Consider the following 21394-nt stretch of genomic DNA (forward strand, 5'->3'; position numbering starts at 1 on the left):
CAAAATTATCAGCAAGGTTAGCATTACCTTTATTCCTTGGAAACCTTGCTATTGTTTTGATGTAATGAGGAGGCAGCCATGATCCCAGAGTACTCGCTGCCTAGCGACCAGGAAACAAAGCTCGTGATTGAGGTTGGACGATTGACCTGGATGATGACACGTTGGCCTGACTTGCCTCAACGGAGCTGCAGGTCTAAAAGACACACGACAGAAGAAGAAGAAGAAGAGGTTGGACGCCAGTTGACCAATGTCAAACGTACTTTGATTGGACAATTACCACTCAGAAAATTGGAGGTTTTCCTCATATTTTAAAAATATGTGCAAGTTTTGTTCTTGACGAGTTCCAGGTATGATTTATATAATATTTTTACTCAATGTTAAAAATTCAGGTTCAATGATTTGGTTCACGAACTTAAACGAGAAAGCACCTCAGATCACAGCCTATTTGAGGAAATGAGAGATACTCGAGGGTAACGAGGGGGATTTTGTGGGAATCATTGAAGATCTCTAAGCCCAATCTTGCTCCAAGTTCTCTGTCACCTTCCACACCTGGCGCTGGAGAAGCTGTTTAGGAACAACGATGGGATTTCTTCTGGCCCCGGATCTCTTCCAGATGGTGTGAAGGGGAAGGTTTGAAACATCTGCCGACTGATGTGGTCGCCAGCTGTTTGCGAGGAACTTTCCCACCGAAGACTTGCAAGAAAATGCCACTGGGGCACATGATGACTCAGAGCCCGACGTGTTTGACAAATTTCTCAAGCGTTGTGCATTCTCCCCGTGCAGCCCCAAGAGGTATTGGACGTATACTTGTCCCATTACACCCGTATACCTGTCCCATTACACCCGTATACCTGTCCCATTACACCCGTATACCTGTCCCATTACACCCGTATACCTGTCCCATTACACCCGTATACCTGTCCCATTACACCAGTATATCTGTCCCATTACACCCGTATACCTGTCCCATTACACCTGTATACCTGCCCCATTGCACCCGTTACATCCATATACCTGTCCCGTTACACCCGTATACCTGTCCCATTACACCTGTATACCTCTCCCATTACACCCGTATACCTGTCCCATTACACCTGTATACCTGCCCCATTGCACCCGTTACATCCATATACCTGTCCCATTACACCGTATACCTGTCCCATTACACCCGTATACCTGTCCCATTACACCTGTATACCTGTCCCATTACACCTGTATACCTGTCCCATTGCACCTGTATATCTGTCCGTTTCCTCAAGCATCCATTTCCTGATCACTCCAGAGGCACAGCGCGCAAAACCCAGATACAACCCCCCCCCAACATCTATCCCCCTCACTGTCCCGACCCTGATCAACAGCCCCAGGTACAGGCAGAAATTCACTACTGAATAGAGACACAAGTACATACCAGTGGTCCCTGTTAAACTCCTTCAAGTAGGCCCAGACCACAACTTTAGTGAATAAACCTTAACGAGGGGAAGGGGCAACGTAGTCTTTAAACTAAAGTGGGCCCCAAGCTGAGACAGGCTGAGCCCAATTAGAGAAAACAATCGTTAATCTTTCCCAAACATTCATCCACACTGAAGCCCAAGAGAAGGTTCTAAACAGGGGCCTTACCTTTGTACCAACTCCATAACCATATTCACATAGACCAAGTTATACACAAAACAAACCAATGTCACGTTAGGGATTTGAAGTCTGCCGACATCCTCCTTCACACTGGACACCCAGAGAGGAAGAGATTCCAATTGAAATTAAAAGTCATGAGAAACAGGATCAGCCATTGAAAGGATTGTAGTGAACCCTACAGGGTAGCAGAATACATTGACTACAGTAATTCACTGGCACAGCAACATGCCAGCTTTGTTGAAGGGCAGCACAGTGGCACAGCGGTAGAGTTGTTGCCTTACAGTGCCAGAGACACGGGTTCTGTACAGAGTTTGCACGTTCTCCCAGTGACCAAGTGGGTTTTCTCACAGATCTTCACTTTCCTCCTACCATTCAAAGACGTGCAGGTTTGTAGGTTCATTGACTTGGTATAAATGTAACATTGTCCCTAGTGTGTGTAGGATAGTGTTATTGTGCAGGGATCGTTGGTCGGTGCAGACTCGGTGGGCCAAAGGGCCTGTATCCGCACTGTGTCCCTAAATGTGAAACTTACCATGTAACATGAAGTGTTCTCCCCGACACTGCCCCAGATACCGTACCCTTTACCATGGACATTGAAACCCTGTGCACAAACAGAAACAGATAGGAGCCTACAGGCAGTTCAAATACCTGGAGAAACACACCATGACAAACCAGATACTTCTTTAACTGACATTAATGAGACGTACAAGTAAAGGAACAGTAGTGAAGTTTGGCCCAGTTTATGCAGCATTTGGCAGAATGGGGATGATAGTCTAACCCTGGCAGACTCTTCCAGCATCAGGGGACCCAGTGTTTGGAGATCCTGGGTGGAAACTAACATTAATTGGTCACCCCTTTAGAAAGGAGCAGAGAGGAGAGGAAATTGATTCTGGCAACACAGACAAACATACTAAACCAAATATAGATTTAGACCAATTCCAAACAAAGCTACAGTTGGGTGAATGGAAGGGGCAAGATTACCTCATTGTAATGAGTTAAAAACAAGTGTCATGAACATTAAACTACTTTCCCTGCAACAGGAGGTAACTAGGATGACTTTAACCAGGGGATGTAACCTGGTCTAAAACAAAGTGCTGGAGCTACTCAGTGGGTCAGGCACCATCTGCCTGCCTGCAAAGGGAATGGACAGATAATGTTTCAGGTTGGGATCCTTCTTCAGACTGATGGAGTAGGGCAGAGAAAGTGGAAGTGAAACTAACACTAATTGGTCACCTTCACAAAAGAGCAGAGAGGAGAGGAAATGGATTCTGGCAACAAACACACTCAAACCAAATGCAGATTTAGACCAATTCCAAAACTACAGTAGGGTGAATGACAGGATTGATCATTTGTAATGAGGCTTCAAGTGTCATCAACATTAAACTACTTTCCCTGCAACAGCAGCCAACTAGGATTACTTTAACCAGGGAATGTAACCTGGTCCAAAACAAAGTGCTGGAGGTACTTGGCAGATCAGGCACCATCTACCCGACCACAAAGGGAATGGACAGATGCTGTTGTTTCCTGTTGGGATCCTTTCAGACTGATGGAGTCGGGCAGAGAAAGTGGGAAAGAGGTGGGAGCAGGGCAAAGCCTGTTATGTGATTAGTGGATACAGGGGAGAGTGTGATGGGTTATGACATTGGCTACAGGTGACAAGGAGACAAAAGGTGCAACAGATGAGAAGAGTGAAACGTAAAGCTGGAGGGAGGGATGGATACGGGTGGAAGGGGATAGAATGAAATATGAGAAAATGGTTTGGGAGGTGAGCTCAGAGAGGGAAGGAGCAGAGTGACCAAGGTGTTGAGGGAAGTGTTCACCCCAGGGTGGGGGGTGCAGGGAAAGAGGGGGTTCCCATCACCAGGGTGGGCAGGGAAAGATGGGGTACCCATCACCAGGGTGGGGGTGCAGTGAAAGATGGGGTTCCCATCACCAGGGGGGGGGTGCAGGGAAAGAGGGGGTTCCCATCACCAGGGTTGGGGGGGGGGGGTGCAGGGAGAGAGGGGGTTCCCATCTCCAGGGTGCTGATTTCCCACCTCCATGCCACATTTCCCTTGTATCCCCTCCCATGTCCCATTCGCCCATAAACCTTCCTCTGGCTTCATCTTCCACACCTCTACCCTTCTTATCCAACATGTTTTATCACTTTCACCTCTGGCCTTTGTCATTTATTCCATCCATCTGCCAATCACCCACCCCCACATGCCTGGTTTTGTCCCACCCCCACTCTCCATCTTTCTCCCCCCCTACTCCAGTCTGAAGGTTTCCAACCCAAAATTGCAGTTTGCTTACCAGGCTGGCAGGGGTGTCGATGACGCAAAAATATTCATCTTAAACACCATCCATAAGCATCTGGAAATCCCCAAGGCCACAGCCAGACTTCTGTTTGCAGACTTCTCATCAGCATTCAACACCATGCAGCCACATATTTTGGCTGAGAAGCTCATCACCTGCTTCCACCTCAACCACCAACTCACTCTGTGGATTATAGACTTCCTCACCAACAGATCACACCTTGTCCGACACCCTCTTCACCTTCACTGGCTCTCCACAAGGCTGTGTCCTCTCCCCACTTCTCTTCATTCTCTACACTGATGACTGCAGATCCACCCAGCCAAACTGCCACTTTGTAAAATTTGCTGATGACACAGTCCTCCTGTCTGTGCTTCCCAGCCATACACAACATCACAGCTCAGCCCTGCAGGACTTTATAGTATGGTGTGAAAAGTCTTGTCTTGAGCTAAATATAAGCAAAACCAAGGACATGATTGTGACCTTTTCCCCCCAACAAAGACAGATGGCTGAGGCAGCCACCACTATCATCCAGCAGGAGCCAGTGGAGGTATACAAATACCTGGGAACAGCCTTCGACAACTTGCTAAGGTTTTCCTCTAACACAGAGGAAATCCTTAAAAAGTGCCATCAGAGACAGTACCTACTCAGGAAGCTGAAGTCATTTGGGATTAACAAAGACATTCTCACCACATTCTACTACGCATTCATTGAAAATATAATAACTTTCACTTTCACTAGCTGGTTCCACTCCATCACCCTGCAAAACAGAAACCGCCTGTTGAATGTGATCAAGGTCTGCTCAAAAATCATTGAGCAGCCCGTCCGAACTCTCACTGCCCTATGCGACCAACAGTCTGTAAAGTTAACACGCAGGATTCTTCAGGACCCCTCTCACATCCTGTTTCCTGAGTTTGAGTGGCTCCCCTCAGGACGCAGACTCCGCTGTCCGGGTTGCCGGACACAGAGGAGGAAGGCAACCTTCATCCCCAGGGCTGTCCAGCTTCTTAATGCTGATCACGGACTCATGAACATATGAAATGAAATAACCTTCTATATGCACTTTTTAATTGAAGCACTAAGGAAGCATTTTAAAAACTATTACTACGTGTTGAATGTTGATGTGCGGTGTGTGTTGTGTGATTGTGCAGTGTGTCTGTGGAATGCGTGTGCTGGTTGATTGTGCAGTATGCCTGCTGCTTATGTTTGTTGATTGTGTCCCTTTTTAAAAAGCTACTGTAATGCGCCCTTTTAAATTGCCCCTCGGGGACGAATAAAGTGCTTTGAATTGAATTGAATTGAATGAAATGCTATCTGTCCATTTCCCCCACAGATGCTGCCTGACCCTCAGAGTTCCTCCAGCACTTCTGCTCAACATTCCGGCACCCTGAAATACAAGGAACGTGACCACAAAGCCATTGTTAATCTTGCTCAAAGATTTATCCCCATTGAAACCACGAGAGGGTCTAAACAAGGGCCTTATCTTCATACCATCTCCACAAAGACTAGATTAGATAGACTTGGTTATAGCATAAAAAAACAGATCACTTTCATGATTGAAATCTCTTGACATCCTTGATCACACCCTCTATCACAAGCAGTACTTGGAACAGCAAGTTGACAAAGCCCATCTGTCACAAACCATAGAAAACTGGGGACATTAGAAGATCTCCAAAGACCTTGGCACATCAACCAGAAACAAGTAGAATAACTGTAGAGGGAGAAACAGCAGCAGGCGAGAAGATTCTACATTCACCTCAAAATATCAAACACTGGATGGACAGGGCCTGGAACAATAACTCTAGGCCCAATGTTTCAAGGTCAGTTTATCATCACATGTACCAATTAAGGTCCAGTGAAATTCAAATGTGTCTGCAGTAGTGAATCCTATAGGGTACAATACATTGACTATTTTCATAATCAAACTGGCACAGCATCAGGCGCCGACCTGTAGAGGGTATGGCTGCCTAGCCTGCAGCTGTCTGTTTTTCATTTCTTTTTTCTTATTTTTAGTTAGTTTAGTGTTTTGTTTTCAGGAGTTCTAGCTTTTTTATGTGTGGGGGACGGGGGGGGGGGGGGGGGGGGGGGGGGGGGGACGGGGGGGAAGGGGGAAACTAATTTTCAAGGTCCCTACCTGGTCGGAGATGCAGCTTTTCTCCGGGCTGCACTTTCGACCCGTCCTCGCGGCCTACCAGCGGGCCTGGAGCGGCATTTCCTGACGGGACCGCCCGGAGCCTCGGCATCGGCGGCGGAGCTGCGGGTCCGAGGAGCGAGGGGTGGCATCGGCGGCCGCGGAGCTGCGGGTCTGAGGACGGCGGTGCAGCGCTGGAGCACCATTGCGGGGCGGGCGGTGCCTTGCCTGGGTCGCCGCGCTGGAACTCCGGTGAGCTGGGACCGGCGTTAAAAACATCGCGGAGCTGCGGGCGGCGGCGCTGAAACTTTACATCGGGAGCCTGGGATCTCGCGACGAGATCGCCAGTTGAGCTCGATTCGGCGCGGCCTTGTCGGCTCCGGAAGCCACGGTCTCGAGTAGGGAAGCGGCCGTTCCAGGGTTCCCATGCCGCTGAGAGGACTCTCCCGACGCCGGAACATCATCACCCGGCGAGGACAGCCTGGAACATTGGGCCTCCGTAGAGGCAACTGTGGAGGCCTCAATAGGCCCGACTATGGGTGAACATTGGGGATGGAACTGGACTTTGTGTCTTACCCCATAATGGGAACCATTGTGGGGGGATGTTTTTATGTTAAAGCTATTTATTATTGTTATGTTTGTATTCTTTTTAATGTGCTGCATTGGCAAAAAGAATTTCACTACATCTAGGTGTATGTGACAATAAATCAACCATTGAACCTTTGAACATGTCAGCTATATCAAAGACAACACTTCACACAAACAGTGACCTCACCGACTGAGTTGTCCAATGGTGTAACTCTTACTATGGGCATCAAAAACCCTGTACACAAACAGTGAACTCACTGACTGAGCTGCTCAATGCTGTACTTTTTATTATGGGCATCCTGCCTGACCTGCTGAGTTACTCCAGCACTCTGTGAAACGTCACCTATCCCTGTTCTCCACAGATGCTGCCTGGCCCGCTGAGTTACTCCAGCACTGTGTGAAGCATCACCTATCCATGTTCTCCACAGATGCTGCCCGACCTGCTGAGTTACTCCAGCATTTTGTCTTTTGAGCAAGAGCATGCAAATATCTTTACAAATCTCTACAACATTCTGTCCAGTCCAAAGCTCAACGAATGAACACTCCACACATTCCTTTCACCTGAAAGTCCTTCACAAGAACTCATAATAAACAAGCTTTGATTAGGGTAATTAACATTAACCAGTTCACACTAGTGGTTAACAACGAGTTCACATTAACTTTCCTCAACCAAGTACAATGTGGATCCACTTTAAATTCCTCGCTGTCTTCTTATTCATAACAATTAGTCATCATATGAAAACCAGTCTTCATAAATTGAATGCCCCAATTAAAACACAATTGGACAGCTATCCAGGAGACCACTGGTCCCATCCCCAGCCCAGGACCACAGCTCCCATCCACAGCCCAGGACCACTGCTCCCATCCCCAGCCCAGGACCACTGCTCCCATCCCCAGCCCAGGACCACAGCTCCCATCCACAGCCCAGGACCACTGCTCCCATCCCCAGCCCAGGACCACTGCTCCCATCCACAGCCCAGGACCACTGCTCCCATCCACAGCCCAGGACCACTGCTCCCATCCCCAGCCCAGGACCACTGCTCCCATCCCCAGCCCAGGACCACTGCTCCCATCCACAGCCCAGGACCACTGCTCCCATCCACAGCCCAGGACCACTGCTCCCATCCACAGCCCAGGACCACTGCTCCCATCCCCAGCCCAGGACCACTGGTCCCATCCACAGCCCAGGACCACCGCTCCCATCCACAGCCCAGGACAACTGACACCCGCACTAATCAACAATCTATCTATCTCTGCCTTAAATATATCCACTGACTTGAGGCCTCCACTGCCGTCTGTGGCAACGAATCCCACAGATTCACCACCCTCTGGCTAATGAGATTCCTCCTCATCTCCTTCATAAAGGAAGGTCCTTTAATTCTGAGGCTTTGCCCTCTGGTCCTAGACTCTCCCACTAGTGGAAACATCCTCTCCACATCCACTCTATCCGGGCCTTTCACTGTTCAATGAGCCCCCCCCCCCCCCCCTCAGTGTTCTAAACTCCAGCGAGTACAGGCCCAGTGCCGACAAACGCTCATCGTACGTTAACCCACTCATTCCTGGGATCGTTCTTGTAAACGCTAACTCTTTTGTCTTGCTGATGTTGAGGGATGGATTGTTATCCTGTCAATAGGCACAGGAGTAGGCCATTCGGCCCTTTATGACAGAAGGTTCTCAATGTCTTTCCCATATTCTATCTCATCTTTGCTGTTCATGTGGCTGAAATAGTGTTCCGACCAGTGGACAGATGGACGTCTGGATCCCATTGGCCTGAGACCTGGCCACAAGTTGTGGGTGGCAAGGTCATGAAACCGAGGGACATTGGTGTCAAGGGTCACGGTGGAGTGATTGTTCTGACCAATTCTAATGTCTGAGAAGTGAATAGTGATGATTTGTTAATTCATCGTGGGTGAAGCAGGTGGGCTCACTTCTGACTATACTTTACTGTGGATTTAAACAGGAAAAGTCAACTTTCTTTATTAACAATGAATGACCCAGAGAAAGGAGAATGTTCCTCCTGGAAGTTCATAGAGTCACAGCATGGAAACAGCCCAGCATGGAAACAGGCCCTTCCTTCGGCCAAACATGCCCCATCTACACTAGTCCCGCCCTGACCAACATGCCTCATCTACAGTAGTCCCATCCCGACCAACATGCCCCATCTACACTAGTACCACCCCGACCAACATGCCCCATCTACACTAGTCTCACCCTGACCAACATGCCCCATCTACACCAGTCCCACCCCGAACAACATGCCCCATCTACATTAGTTCCACCCCGCCCAACATGTCCCATCTACACTAGTACCACCCCGACCAACATGCCCCATCTACACTAGTCTCACCCTGACCAACATGCCCCATCTACATTAGTCCCACCCCGACCAACATGCCCCATCTACACTAGTCCCACCCCGAACAACATGCCCCATCTACATTAGTCTCACCCCGACCAACATGCCCCATCAACACTAGTCCTACCTGCCCGCGTTTGCCCCATATCCATCCAAACCTGTCCTATCCAAGTGTCTCTTAAATGTTGTGATAGTCCCTGCCTCAACTACCTCCTCCGGCAGCTCATTGCATACACCCACCACCCTCTGTGTGGAAATGTTGCCCCTCACATTGACATTATTAATGTGAACCATTTGTGCACAACTCTGCTGGTGTGAGTAATAAATGAAATGATAGATGGCAAAAATACACAGTGGCGCAGCGGTAGAGTTGCTGCCTCACAGCGCCAGAGACCCGGGTTCCATCCTGAATACGGGTGCTGTCTGTACAGAGTTTGCACGTTCTCCCCGTGACCTGCGTGGGTTTTCTCTGGGTGCTCCGGTTTCCTTCCGCATTCCAATGACCTGCTGGTTTGTAAGCTAATTGGCTTCTGTAAAATTGTCCCTAATGTGTGTAGGATGGAGCTAGTGTACGGGGTGATCACTGGTGACTAGTTGGGCCGAAGGGCCTGTTTCCGCTCAGTATCTCTGAAATCTAAACAATACCCGATGACTTGGCTTCCACCGCCCTCTGTGGCAATGAATTCCACAGATTCACCACCCTCCGGCTAAAGAAATTCCTCCTCATCTCCTTGCTAAAGGCATGGGTGGGAAAGGCAGAGAGGGTGAGGGGCCAGACGCAGGCATGTGGGACTAGCTTCGATAGGCATGGCTGTGTGTTTTTGTGCTGTGGGACTGACGGAGCTCAACAGGGTAGTAGTTTGATGCTTCAGCCTGCAGCAACCCAGGAGAACTGTGTTCCAGATGCTTCATTAGTTTGTTGTTCTGCACATCGACCGGGAGGTGATGAAATCTCCCGTTTACACGCAGCCGCCAGAGCAAACAGTGTACATACAGTGATGACAAACACAATAAATGCAATATCCAGTGCAGAACAGTGCAAGATTGTGTTGCAGAAAGCCTGGGGCAGCACGGACGAGAGGGGCCGAAGGGCCTGTCTCCGGGCAATGTGACCACCAACGCTGTCCGTGTGGAGTTTGCATGCATCGCCCCCGTGGTGGACCAGATGCGGGTCGAGGCAGGGGAGACGAGCTCAGCCTTCCAAGCCTCAATTCAAGCTTAGGCTTCCTCCCGCGCATCCTAGCCCCGACGGGCCGAGTGCCGCCGCCTTCCTCCCCGGACAAAACCCGAGGGGAAAAACACAGACAAAACCTCTTCCAACCACCCGAACCCCTCAGGGAATGCCACTCCTGTCTTTGAAATCAAGCCGTCACAACTTATAAAATTCTTAAGGGGTTGGACAGGCTAGATGCAGGAAGATTGCTCCCGATGTTGGGGAAGTCCAGGACAAGGGGTCACAGCTTAAGGATGGGGGAAATCCTTTAAAACCGAGACGAGAAGAACTTTTTTCACACAGCGAGTGGTGAATCTCTGGAACTCTCTGCCCCAGAGGGTAGTCGAGGCCAGTTCATTGGCTATATTTAAGAGGGAATTAGATGTGGCCCTTGTGGCTAAGGGGATCAGAGGGTATGGAGAGAAGGCAGGTACGGGATACTGAGTTGGATGATCAGCCATGATCATATTGAATGGCGGTGCAGGCTCGAAGGGCCGAATGGCCTACTCCTGCACCTAATTTCTATGTTTCTATGTTTCTAATTGTGCACGATCAGTCAGATTTATCCTTTTTTTAATATATAGACGAAAGATGATCAAGTTCAAGTTGGAATTTATTGTCACATGTGCCAATTAAGGTACAGTGATATTTGAGTTACTGTACAGCCATACTGAGTAAAAAGCAAAAGACACACAGCCACATAAAATAAAATCTAACATAAACATCCACCACAGCAGAATCCACATTCCTCACTGTGATGGAAGCTAATAAAGTTCAATCACCTTCCCCATTTGTTCACCCGTGGTCGGGGCTGTTAAACCCTCCGCAGTCGCCGCTCGCTGCCGACACACTACATAAAAGTCACTTTAAACTTCCATGATCCAAAGACATCCTCATGAAGAAGGCCTACGCATGGACAGCTATCCATCCAGAAGATGTGAAAACATTACGGGAGTTTGCGATATGTCTTAGAAGTATGAAAGAAATGACTACCCGCTTAGACCACATGCAAGAAATGCATGTTGTTAGCAATATGAAAATGATCACTTTAAAACTGCGCTATAGACTTAGAGAAAATATAAAGCTGGTCTGTTAAAGGAAAATGAGAATGGAGAGGCCATGCTTCCTGATCTGGTGAACTTCAAAGAAAAGGAAGTGCGGTTCATGTCAAATTTACGCTATGGGAATATTCAAGATCCTAAAATAATCGCAACTGTCAAAGTTTCTACCATTACTAAAACAAAAGGAAGATCAGGACCTAAGGGAAGTAGTTTTGTTTCCGCTCTAAATACCTGCAGAAACGAGAGGTCCAAAGGAAGAAGATACATCTACTGTTAAACCAAGATGGTTCTGCTTGTCATCCAGCGAGAAGAAGACAGAGGAATGACAAAGAGATGGCCCACGAGGGAAGGGATGGGGGGCTGTCGATGACTGGTTAGCTCGGACCTTGCATCCCGTCCCAAGAATGGACACCACATTCTTGACAGGGCCAAGGAGAGCTTGTAATAGGAACACGTCTCCATCCATTTCTCACCACGAATGGCCGACCTGCTGAGTTCTACCGGCATTTTGGGGGGTCGTGTCGGGTCTGGACCCTTCTTTGGACTGATGGAGTCGGGGGAGAAAGCTGGAAAAAAGAGATTGGGTTGGGACAGACTCCAGGACTTGATTAGGAGGGGGGAGTATCCTTAATTTGGGGAATTCAATGTTCATGTCATTGGGCTGTAAGCTATGAGGTGCTGTTCCTCCAGATTGCGTGTCACCTCACTCTGGCAATGCAGGAGGCCCAGGACAGAAACATCAGTGTGGGAGTGGGAAGGGGAGTTAAAATGGTTGGCAGCCGGGAGATCCAGCAGGCCTTGGAGGACTGAGCACACGTGTAGGGTGAAATACACGCCTAGTCCTGATACAATAGACATTAAACAATAAACAATAGGTACAGGAGTAGGCCATTTGGCCCTTGAACCAGCACCACCATTCAATGTGATCATGGCTGATCATCCACAATCAGTACCCCATTCCTGCCTTCTCCCCATATCCCCTGACTCCACTATCTTTAAGACCCCTATCTAGCTCTCGCTTGAAAGTATCCAGAGAACCGGCCTCCAGGCATAGAATTCCACAATTCACTGTGTTAAAAAGTGTTTCCTCATCTCCGTTCTAAATGGCTTCCCCCTTATTCTTAAACTGTGGCCCCTGGTTCTGGACTCCCCCAACATTGGGAACATGTTTCCTGCCTCTAGCTTGTCCAAACCCTTAATAATCCTATATGTTTAAAAAAAGATGCCCTCTCATCCTTCTAAACTCGCGTGCACAAGCCCAGCCGCTCCATTCTTTCAGCATATGACAGTCCTGCCATCACGGGAATTAAACTTGTGAAACTATGCTGCACTCCCTTACTAGCAAGAATGTCCTTCCTCAAATTTGGAGACCAAAACTGCGCACAATACTCCAGGTGTAGTCTCACTCGGGCCCTATACAACTGCAGAAGGACCTCTTTGCTCCGATACTCAACTGCTCTTGTTATGAAGACCAACATGCCATTCGCTTTCTTCACTGCCTGCTCTACCTGCATGCTTACTTTCAGTCACTGATGAACAAGGACCCCCAGATCCCGCTGTACTTCCACATTTCCCAACTTGACACCATTTAGATAATAATCTGCCTTCCTGTTTCTGCTACCAAAGTGGATAACCTCACATTTATCCACATTAAACTGCGTCTGCCATGCATCTGCCCACGCACCCAACCTGTCCAAGTCGCCCTGCATTCTCATAGCATCCTCCTCACAGTTCACACTGCCACCCAGCTTTGTCTCATCTGCAAATTTGCTAATGTTACTTTTAAATCTCTTTATTGATGTATATTGTAAATAGTTGCGGTCCCAGCACCGAGCCTTGCGGTACCCCACTAGCCATTCTGAAAGGGAACCGTTAATCCCTACTCTTTGTTTCCTGTCTGCCAACTTCTCTATCCATGTCAGCACTCTACCCCCAATAACCTATGCCCTAATTTTGCCCACTAATCTCCCATGTGGAACCTTATCAAATGCTTTCTGAAAGTCCAGGTACACTACATCCACTGGCTCTCCCTTGTCCATTTTCCTAGTTACATCCTCACAAAATTCCAGAAGATTAGTCAAGCATGATTTCCCCTTCGTAAATCCATACTGACTCGGACCGATCCTGTTACTGCTATCCAACTGTGCGGCTATTTCATCTTTTATAATTGACTCCAGCATCTTCCCCACCACCGATGTCATGCTAACTGGTCTATAATTCCCTGTTTTCTCTCTCCCGCCTTTCTTAAAAAGTGCGATAACATTAGCTACCCTCCAATCTACAGGAACTGATCCTGAGTCTATAGAACACTGGACAATTATCACCAATGCGTCCACAATTTCTGGAGCTACTTCCTGAAGTACCCTGGGATGCAGACCGTCAGGCCCTGGGGATTTATCAGCCTGCAGTCCCATCAGTTTACCCAACACCATTTCCTGCCTAATGTGGATTTCCTTCAGTTCCTCCATCACCCCTGATCCTCTGGCCACTCGTACATCAGGAAGATTGTTTGTGTCCTCCTTAGTGAAGACAGATCCAAAGTACCTGTTCAACTCATCTGCCATTTCCTTGTTCCCCATAATAAATTCACCTTTTTCCGTCTTCAACAGTCCAACTTTGGTCTTAACTAATGTTTTGCTCTTCTCATACGTAAAGAAGGAACAGCAGATGCCGGTTTACAAAGAGAGACACAATCTCCTGGAGCAACTTGCACGTCTGGAGAGCATGGACAGGCAACATTCTAGGTCAGGACCCTTCTTCAGACTGCTTGGTGTGGGGGGTGGAGAAAGTTGGAAAGGAGAGGTGGGAGTGGTCACCTTAGATTCCCTTCACTCTACAGATGCAGCCTGACCCACTGAGTTCCTCCACCGCTTTAGAGGGAATGGACAGACAATGTTTTGAGTCAGGACCCTTCTTCAGACTGAGTGGAGAGGGTGGGGGGAGGAAGCTGGAAAAGAGAGATGGGGGCTGGACAAAGCTGGGCAAGTGACAGGTGGACACAAAATGCTGGAGTAACTCAGCGGGACAGGCAGCATCTCTAGAGAGAAGGAATGGGTGACGTTTCAGGTTGAGACCCTTCTTCAGAAGTGATAGCTGGATATAGGTGAGGGAGACACAAGATACTGCAGATGCTGGAATCTTGCATAAAACACAATTTAGTTAGATACACAGAATCTCTTGCCCAGAGTGGGGGAATCGAGGACCAGATGACATGGGTTCAAGGTGAAGGGGAAAAGATTTAAAAGGAAACTGAGGGGTAACTTTTTCACACAGAGGGTGGTGGGAGTATGGAACAAACTGTCAGAGGAGGTAGTTGAGGCTGTGACTATCCCAAGAAACAGTAGGACAGTTGCATGGATAGGACAAGTTTGGACGGATATGGACCAAACACATGCAGGTGGGACTAGTGCAGCTAAAACATGTTGGTCGGTGTGGGAAAGTTGGGCCGAAGGGCTTGTTTCCACAATATAACTAACACAAAGTACTGGAGTAACTCAGCGGGTCAGCTAGCATCTGTGGAGAACATGTATAGGTGACATTCACAGAGTGCTGGAGTAACTCAGCGGGACAGGCAGAATCTCTGGAGGGAAGGAATGGGTGACACTGAAGATGGGTCTCAACCCTGAAACGTCACCCATTCCTTCCAGCATTTTGTGTCTACCTAAACAGCACCTATCCACGTGGCAGTGTGCCAGCTAGCTGGAGGAGCAGGCAAAGGCCTTGCCGCAGAGCGGGCAGGTGAAGGGGCGCTGGCCGGTATGCACTCGCCGGTGCTCCAGCAGGTGGTCAAGCCGGGTGATACCCTTGCCACACTCAGTGCACACAAAGGGTCTCTCTCCGGTGTGTATCCGCAGGTGCTCCTGCAGCCCCCTTGCTCGCGTCACAATGGCAGCAGCCAGTCCGCCGGTCCTGCCGCAACATCCGCGAGCTGTCAAACTCCTCACCACAGTACGGGCAGTTGTAGGGCTGGCCACTGGTGTGCACACGCTGGTGAGACAGGGCATGGGAGGCCATGGCAAAGCGCTCTCCACACACCAGGCTGGGGACGGGACGGTGCCGGCGTGCACCCACTGGTGGGACAGCAGCTTGTAGGAGCTGGTGAAGCCCTTGCCGTTTTGGGCACAGGTGTAGGAGCGCTCACGGGTGTGAGTGCGCTGGTGGTTCAGCAGATGGGTGGAGCGGGTGAAGCCCTTGCCGCACTGGGCGCAGGTGTGGGGGTGAGGAAATATTATATAAATAGAACCGCTTGGATAGTTACTTTTATATAAGCTAGGTAATTTGCAAAAGAAAAGCTTATAGTTTTCCTGAACTGAAATAAAGTGCAAACAGACATATACACACAGGCAAAGATGAATCAAAACATGGAGGCCTGAACCGGAATCTGCTTAGCTTAGGTTTATTGCTGAGGCACTGGAGGAAATTGTATTTGATATGACTTTGTGTTGAAGAATAGATAACTGAAAAGGGGCCTCTTCTTAGGCCAGAGGTTGATTGTTCTTTCCTTTGTGGACATTCTTGAACTGTGAGGTTTGTGCTGAGTGTGAGATAATAGGCCCTGTAGTTAGCCTTGGCTGTGTTGAATTAGGATGAATGTGAGGGGAGTAGTTGTAAAAGACCTTGTAGAAAGATTGGAAATACAGCTTCCAAAGATAGCAGGAAAAGGGGAGGCTGCAAGTTAAGCTGTATGAAGTATGTAAGTTAAGTGAATGAAGCTGTATCCTGGAATCAAACACTAATTAACTAAATTGACAGATTTACGGCCCATGTATGCTTGGTTGGGATGTGAATGGGTTTTGAACTTAGAAACTGTAATTCAGCAAACTTATATAATTAATGTTTTAAAGACATAGGTAAAAGTATTTAAAACTGTGAAATTATAGTAACACCAATTATGAAATGTATTGTCGTAGTAGAAAGGTACACTTTAGACATAGAAATTGTTTAGATTTATAGAAATATATTTTCTCTTGGTATAGAAAGTGTGTATGACTTGTGTGATCATTGTGTTATATACGTATCTTGTATTTAGAGGAGTGGTCTTTGATAAGAGCCTACTGGGGTTTTGCTGTGTTGAAATAAAATAAGCAAAGTTATAAAGTTATTAGACAGGCAAACAATGGCTATGAGGCCAGGGAAGGGGGATCATGTGACTGATGTTGTAAATCACCAGAAGGACTAGTGGTTGGTTACTAGTTTGTCATACCCTCTGTATCTGAAATGTCTAAAACCTATATAAATGGCATGAGTTTGTATCAAAGTTACTCCTCTCTGGACCCGCCCCAGAGCATCAGCTCTGTGTTGGAAGGTTCAAGAGACTAGTCTCAGCTGAATAAAGAATTGATTTTAACAGCAACAAGTGTTTGAGTCAAGTTGAACTAAATTAAGGCGCATTGTTGGAGAAACTCTGCGGGTGCGGCAGCATCTATGGCAACATTTCGGGCCGAAATAGGCAACGTTTAGGGCCAAAACCCTTCTTCAGACCGTTTCAACCTTACCCTTTGAATATAGAAACAAGACAAAAATAATGCCACATATTCAATCATATACGGTTCAATGAAATTAAGATATATATGTAAAAATACATATGGAAACAGGCCCTTCCGCCCACCAAGTCCACACCGACCAGCAATCTGTCATACCAATTCCATCCATCACGCCAGGGACAATTTACAGAAGCCAATACATACATTACATAGAAACATAGAAAATAGGTGCAGGAGTAGGCCATTCGGCCCTTCGAGCCTGTACCGCCATTCAATATGATCATGGCTGATCATCCAACTCAGTATCCTGTACCTGCCTTCTCTCCATACCCCCTGATCCCTTTAGCCATAAGGGCCACATCCAACTCCCTCTTAAATATAGCCAATGAACTGGCCTCCACTACCTTCTGTGGCAGAGAATTCCACAGATTCACCACTCTCTGTGTAAAAAATGTTTTTCTCATCTCGGTCCAAAAAGACTTCTCACTTATCCTTGAACTGACCCCTTGTTCTGGACTTCCCCAACATCGGGAATAATCTTCCTGCATCTAGCCTGTCCAACCCCTTAAGAATTTTGTAAGTTTCTATAAGATCCCCCCTCAATCTTCTAAATTCTAGTGAGTACAAGCCAAGTCTATCCAGTCTTTCTTCATATGAAAGTCCTGCCATCCCAGGAATCAGTCTTGTGAACCTTCTCTGTACTCCCTCTATGGCAAGAATGTCTTTCCTCAGATTAGGAGACCAAAACTGTACGCAATACTCCAGGTGTGGTCTCACCAAGACCCTGTACAACTGCAGTAGAACCTCCCTGCTCTTATACTCAAATCCTTTTGCTATGAATGCTAACATACCATTCGCTTTCTTCACTGCCTGCTGCACCTGCACACCTGAATTTATTATGGGGAACAATGAAATGGCAGATGAGTTGAACAGGTATTTTGGATCCATCTTCACAAAGGAGGACACAAACAATCTTCCTGATATAGTAGTGGCCAGAGGATCTGGGGTGACAGAGGAACTGAAGGAAATCCACATTAGGCAGGAAATAGTGTTGGATAGACTGATGGAACTGAAGGCTGATAAACCCCCAGGGTCTGATGGTCTGCATCCCAGGGTACTTAAGGAAGTGGCTCTAGAAATCGTGGTGCATTGGTGATAATTTTCCAATGTTCTATAGACTCAGGATCAGTTCCTGTGGATTGGAGGGTAGCTAATGTTATCTCACGTTTTAAGAAAGGCGGGAGAGAGAAACGGGGAATTATAGATCAGTTAGCCTGACATCGGTGGTGGGGAAGATGCTGGAGTCAATTATAAAAGATGAAATAGCCACACATTTGGATAGCAGTAACAGGATTGGTCCGAGTCAGCATGGATTTACGAAGGGGAAATCATGCTTGACTAATCTCCTGGGATTTTTTGAGGATGTAACTCAGAAAATGGACAAACTAGAGCCAGTGGATGTAGTGTGCCTGGACTTTCAGAGAGCATTTGATAAGGTCCCACGTAGGAGATTAGTGGGTAAAATTAGGGTACATGGTATTGGGTGTGAAGTGCTGACATGGATAGAAAATTGGTTGGCAGCCAGGAAACAGAGAGTGGGGATTAACGGGTCCCTTTCAGAATGGCAGGCAGTGACTAGTGGGGTACCGCAAGGCTCGGTGCTGGGACCGCAGCTATTTACAATATACATCAATGATTTGGATGAAGGGATTCAAAGTAACATTAGCAAATTTGCAGATGACACAAAGCTGGGTGGCAGTGTAAACTGTGAGGAGGATGCTATGAGAATGCAGGGTAACTTGGACAGGTTGGGGGAGTTGACAGATGCATGGCAGATGAAGTTTAATGCAGATAAATGTGAGGTTATCCACTTTGGTAGCAAAAACAGGAAGGCAGATTACTATCTAAATGGTGTCAAGTTGGGAAAAGGGGAAGTACAATGGGATCTGGGGGTCCTTGTACATCAGTCTATGAAAGTACGAAAGCGAATGGCATGTTGGCCTTTATAACAAGAGGAATCGAATATTGGAGCAAAGAGGTCCTTATCAGTATCAGTATCAGTATTCCTTTAATATCATTTCCCTTACTCGTATACACAGAGGAAACGAAAAAACGTTGCTCAATCGGTTTCCATTCAGTGTATAAATAAAAACAAAAAGGATAATGCATAGAAAGTAGGACTAAAATTAACAATATAATAAAAACAGACAGTCCGATCGACAGCGGCTTTACTGTAGTGGGTCTGGATGTGTTGGCGAGCGATATTTTGGGAGGGGACAAAGTCCGTTAATCAGTCTTATTGCCTGTGGGAAGAAGCTGAGGAGCATCCTCAGTTGCAGTTGTAACTGCCCCACATCGGCCGTTAGTTAAATTCTAAACCTCACGATTTTTGGTTCCTACCTGTAATAATAGCGTTCCTAAGGGGGGAACTAATTGCCGACTTAGTTTCCGGGGGGCACGGTTGTTGGCGCACCTGGCAGGGCAGCAAAGAAAAAGGAAGCAACACAAAGGGGATACACCACAAAAATAAGTTAAATGTTAAATAAGCAAGATCATAAAGAAAGACAGAAGCCACGACTAAGTAGAAACCAAGAAATACCTCTTAAGTAGTAAGCAGTGGACGAGGTATGTTGTTTATTAGCTTGGTTAGTGTGGTGTTGTGTTGCTGTATGGACGTACATGCATGTATTTTGTAAACTGCATTTTTATTTTTTGTTTGTTTCCTCGTTTTTGGCTCAGTTCTCACGGGTTGGTTGGAGCCGAAAATAAACCCCATATTTAACCACGACCTCGGGCCTCGTGTACTACTTGGGAGCTACAGTGAGAACTCGACTGCTCTGCATGAGTAGCCGAGGAGGACGTCACCAGACGGCAGCAGCCGAGAAGAGACGAACCATATCCATGCTGCGTGTGTATCTTCTACCACCACCTACGCCGAAACACAAGAAGAGCAAGCCCACAGGAAGGCCCAGGTGCCCCTAGTGAGAATATTGCTGCTAAGAAAAAAGTCGTGTTTTGCACAAGAGACTGATTTATTATCTACATTTTCATTTAATAAGTTGATGTTGTTATTTTCTACAACTAAAGGACTTTAAGTGTTTTGCACAAGAGACTGAGATATAATGTGCATTTCATTTATGTTGTTTACTTTTCCTTATTGAAGACCATTGATACTCACACTGTGTTGATATTGAGAATTTGTTTATTGATGGTTACACTGTAAAAATCCTGTTAAAACAAGCAGTACTCATAGTAATTTAAAGGTGCATTTCTGTTACTTAACAAGTGTTTAATGCATATGTAACTTACCTGTGGAAGTGTTGATACCTTTATTTGTCTAATTATCACATAGTGATTTAAGTTGATAACACTATAAAAATTATTTATTAATTAGGTACTTACTCAAGATAAGAAAATATTAGATTTAAACCAAACTAAAGTAAACCAAGTAAAATGTCAGAGTTCGAGCTATCCCCTGAAAGTGACAGAGAAGATGATGAAGGTGATGACACGAAACAGCACTGCCCAGACGCACAACCACAAACGACCAAAGGCACTGGAGATGATATCCACACTTCCTCACAAGAGCCACAAAGAGGCCAAAGAGTCCGCAAGGTAACGGAAAAGGGCCAAGAACTGCACGATGAGCAAGTAAGAAAGGTTGCACACCGTTTCAGTGTGATCTACGAGAAGTGGAAGGCTGTCATTAAGGACGTCAAAGGGGCGCTGAGTGGTCAATGCTCAAACAACCTGCTGAATGAACACATCACCAAGGTAAGCAATGCTTCAAAGAATCTGAACGCTGTTTATGAAGAGCTGAGACACATCGACATTCTAGATCATGACACACGTCGCAGAGTAGACACCTGTGAAGCAGTAACAAAGAAGATAATCAAAACTGCAAGAGGTTATCTAAACACGGGAAAGAGTGAATGTCAAGTGGATGAAGAACAAGGTGTTAAAGATACAGAATCTGTGTTCAAGTCTGCAGCCTCAGATAAGACTAGCATCAAATCTCACCGCACCAAATCCTCCCAGTCCTCTGCTCGTTCTCAAGGCAACTCAAAAATCACATCCAGACGTTCAAGCCAGTCTTCTGCACACAGACTAGAAGCCGCTGCTGAAGTCGCAGCCAATGAAGCCACATTACAAGTGCTGCTGGAGCAACAACAGCATATTATAGAACTTGAAAGACTTGAAGCGGAAGATGCAGAGAGAAAAAGGGTGCTAGAGGCCAAACGCAGACAAATAGAGCGATTGAAGACAATAGGGAAGGTAAAGGCTGCCAAGGCTCGACAGCAAGTATATAAGCAGAGTGAATGCTCAGACGATTAAATAGACGAGCTGCTCTATCAACACGTCTCTCTGAAGGAGAAGAAGGAAGTCAACCAGGAAAGTAACCTGTCGAAGCATCACCCTCCACCACAAGCTATGACACTTCCAAAACAAGAAGATAGCACAGCAGCTCTTGTGAGAGTGTTTGCAGAGTCCATCAGTGCAAGTCGTCTTCCTATACCGGAACCGTCAACGTTCAACGGCGACCCACTCAGATTCAATGACTGGAAAGTTTCCTTTCAGACATTAATTGACAAGAAAAACCTACCAGGTGAAGAAAGGATATATTATCTGCGAAGGTATGTG

The sequence above is a fragment of the Amblyraja radiata genome, chromosome 16 (assembly GCF_010909765.2).
Source record: "Amblyraja radiata isolate CabotCenter1 chromosome 16, sAmbRad1.1.pri, whole genome shotgun sequence".
In the NCBI taxonomy this organism is placed as follows: Eukaryota; Metazoa; Chordata; class Chondrichthyes; order Rajiformes; family Rajidae; genus Amblyraja; species Amblyraja radiata.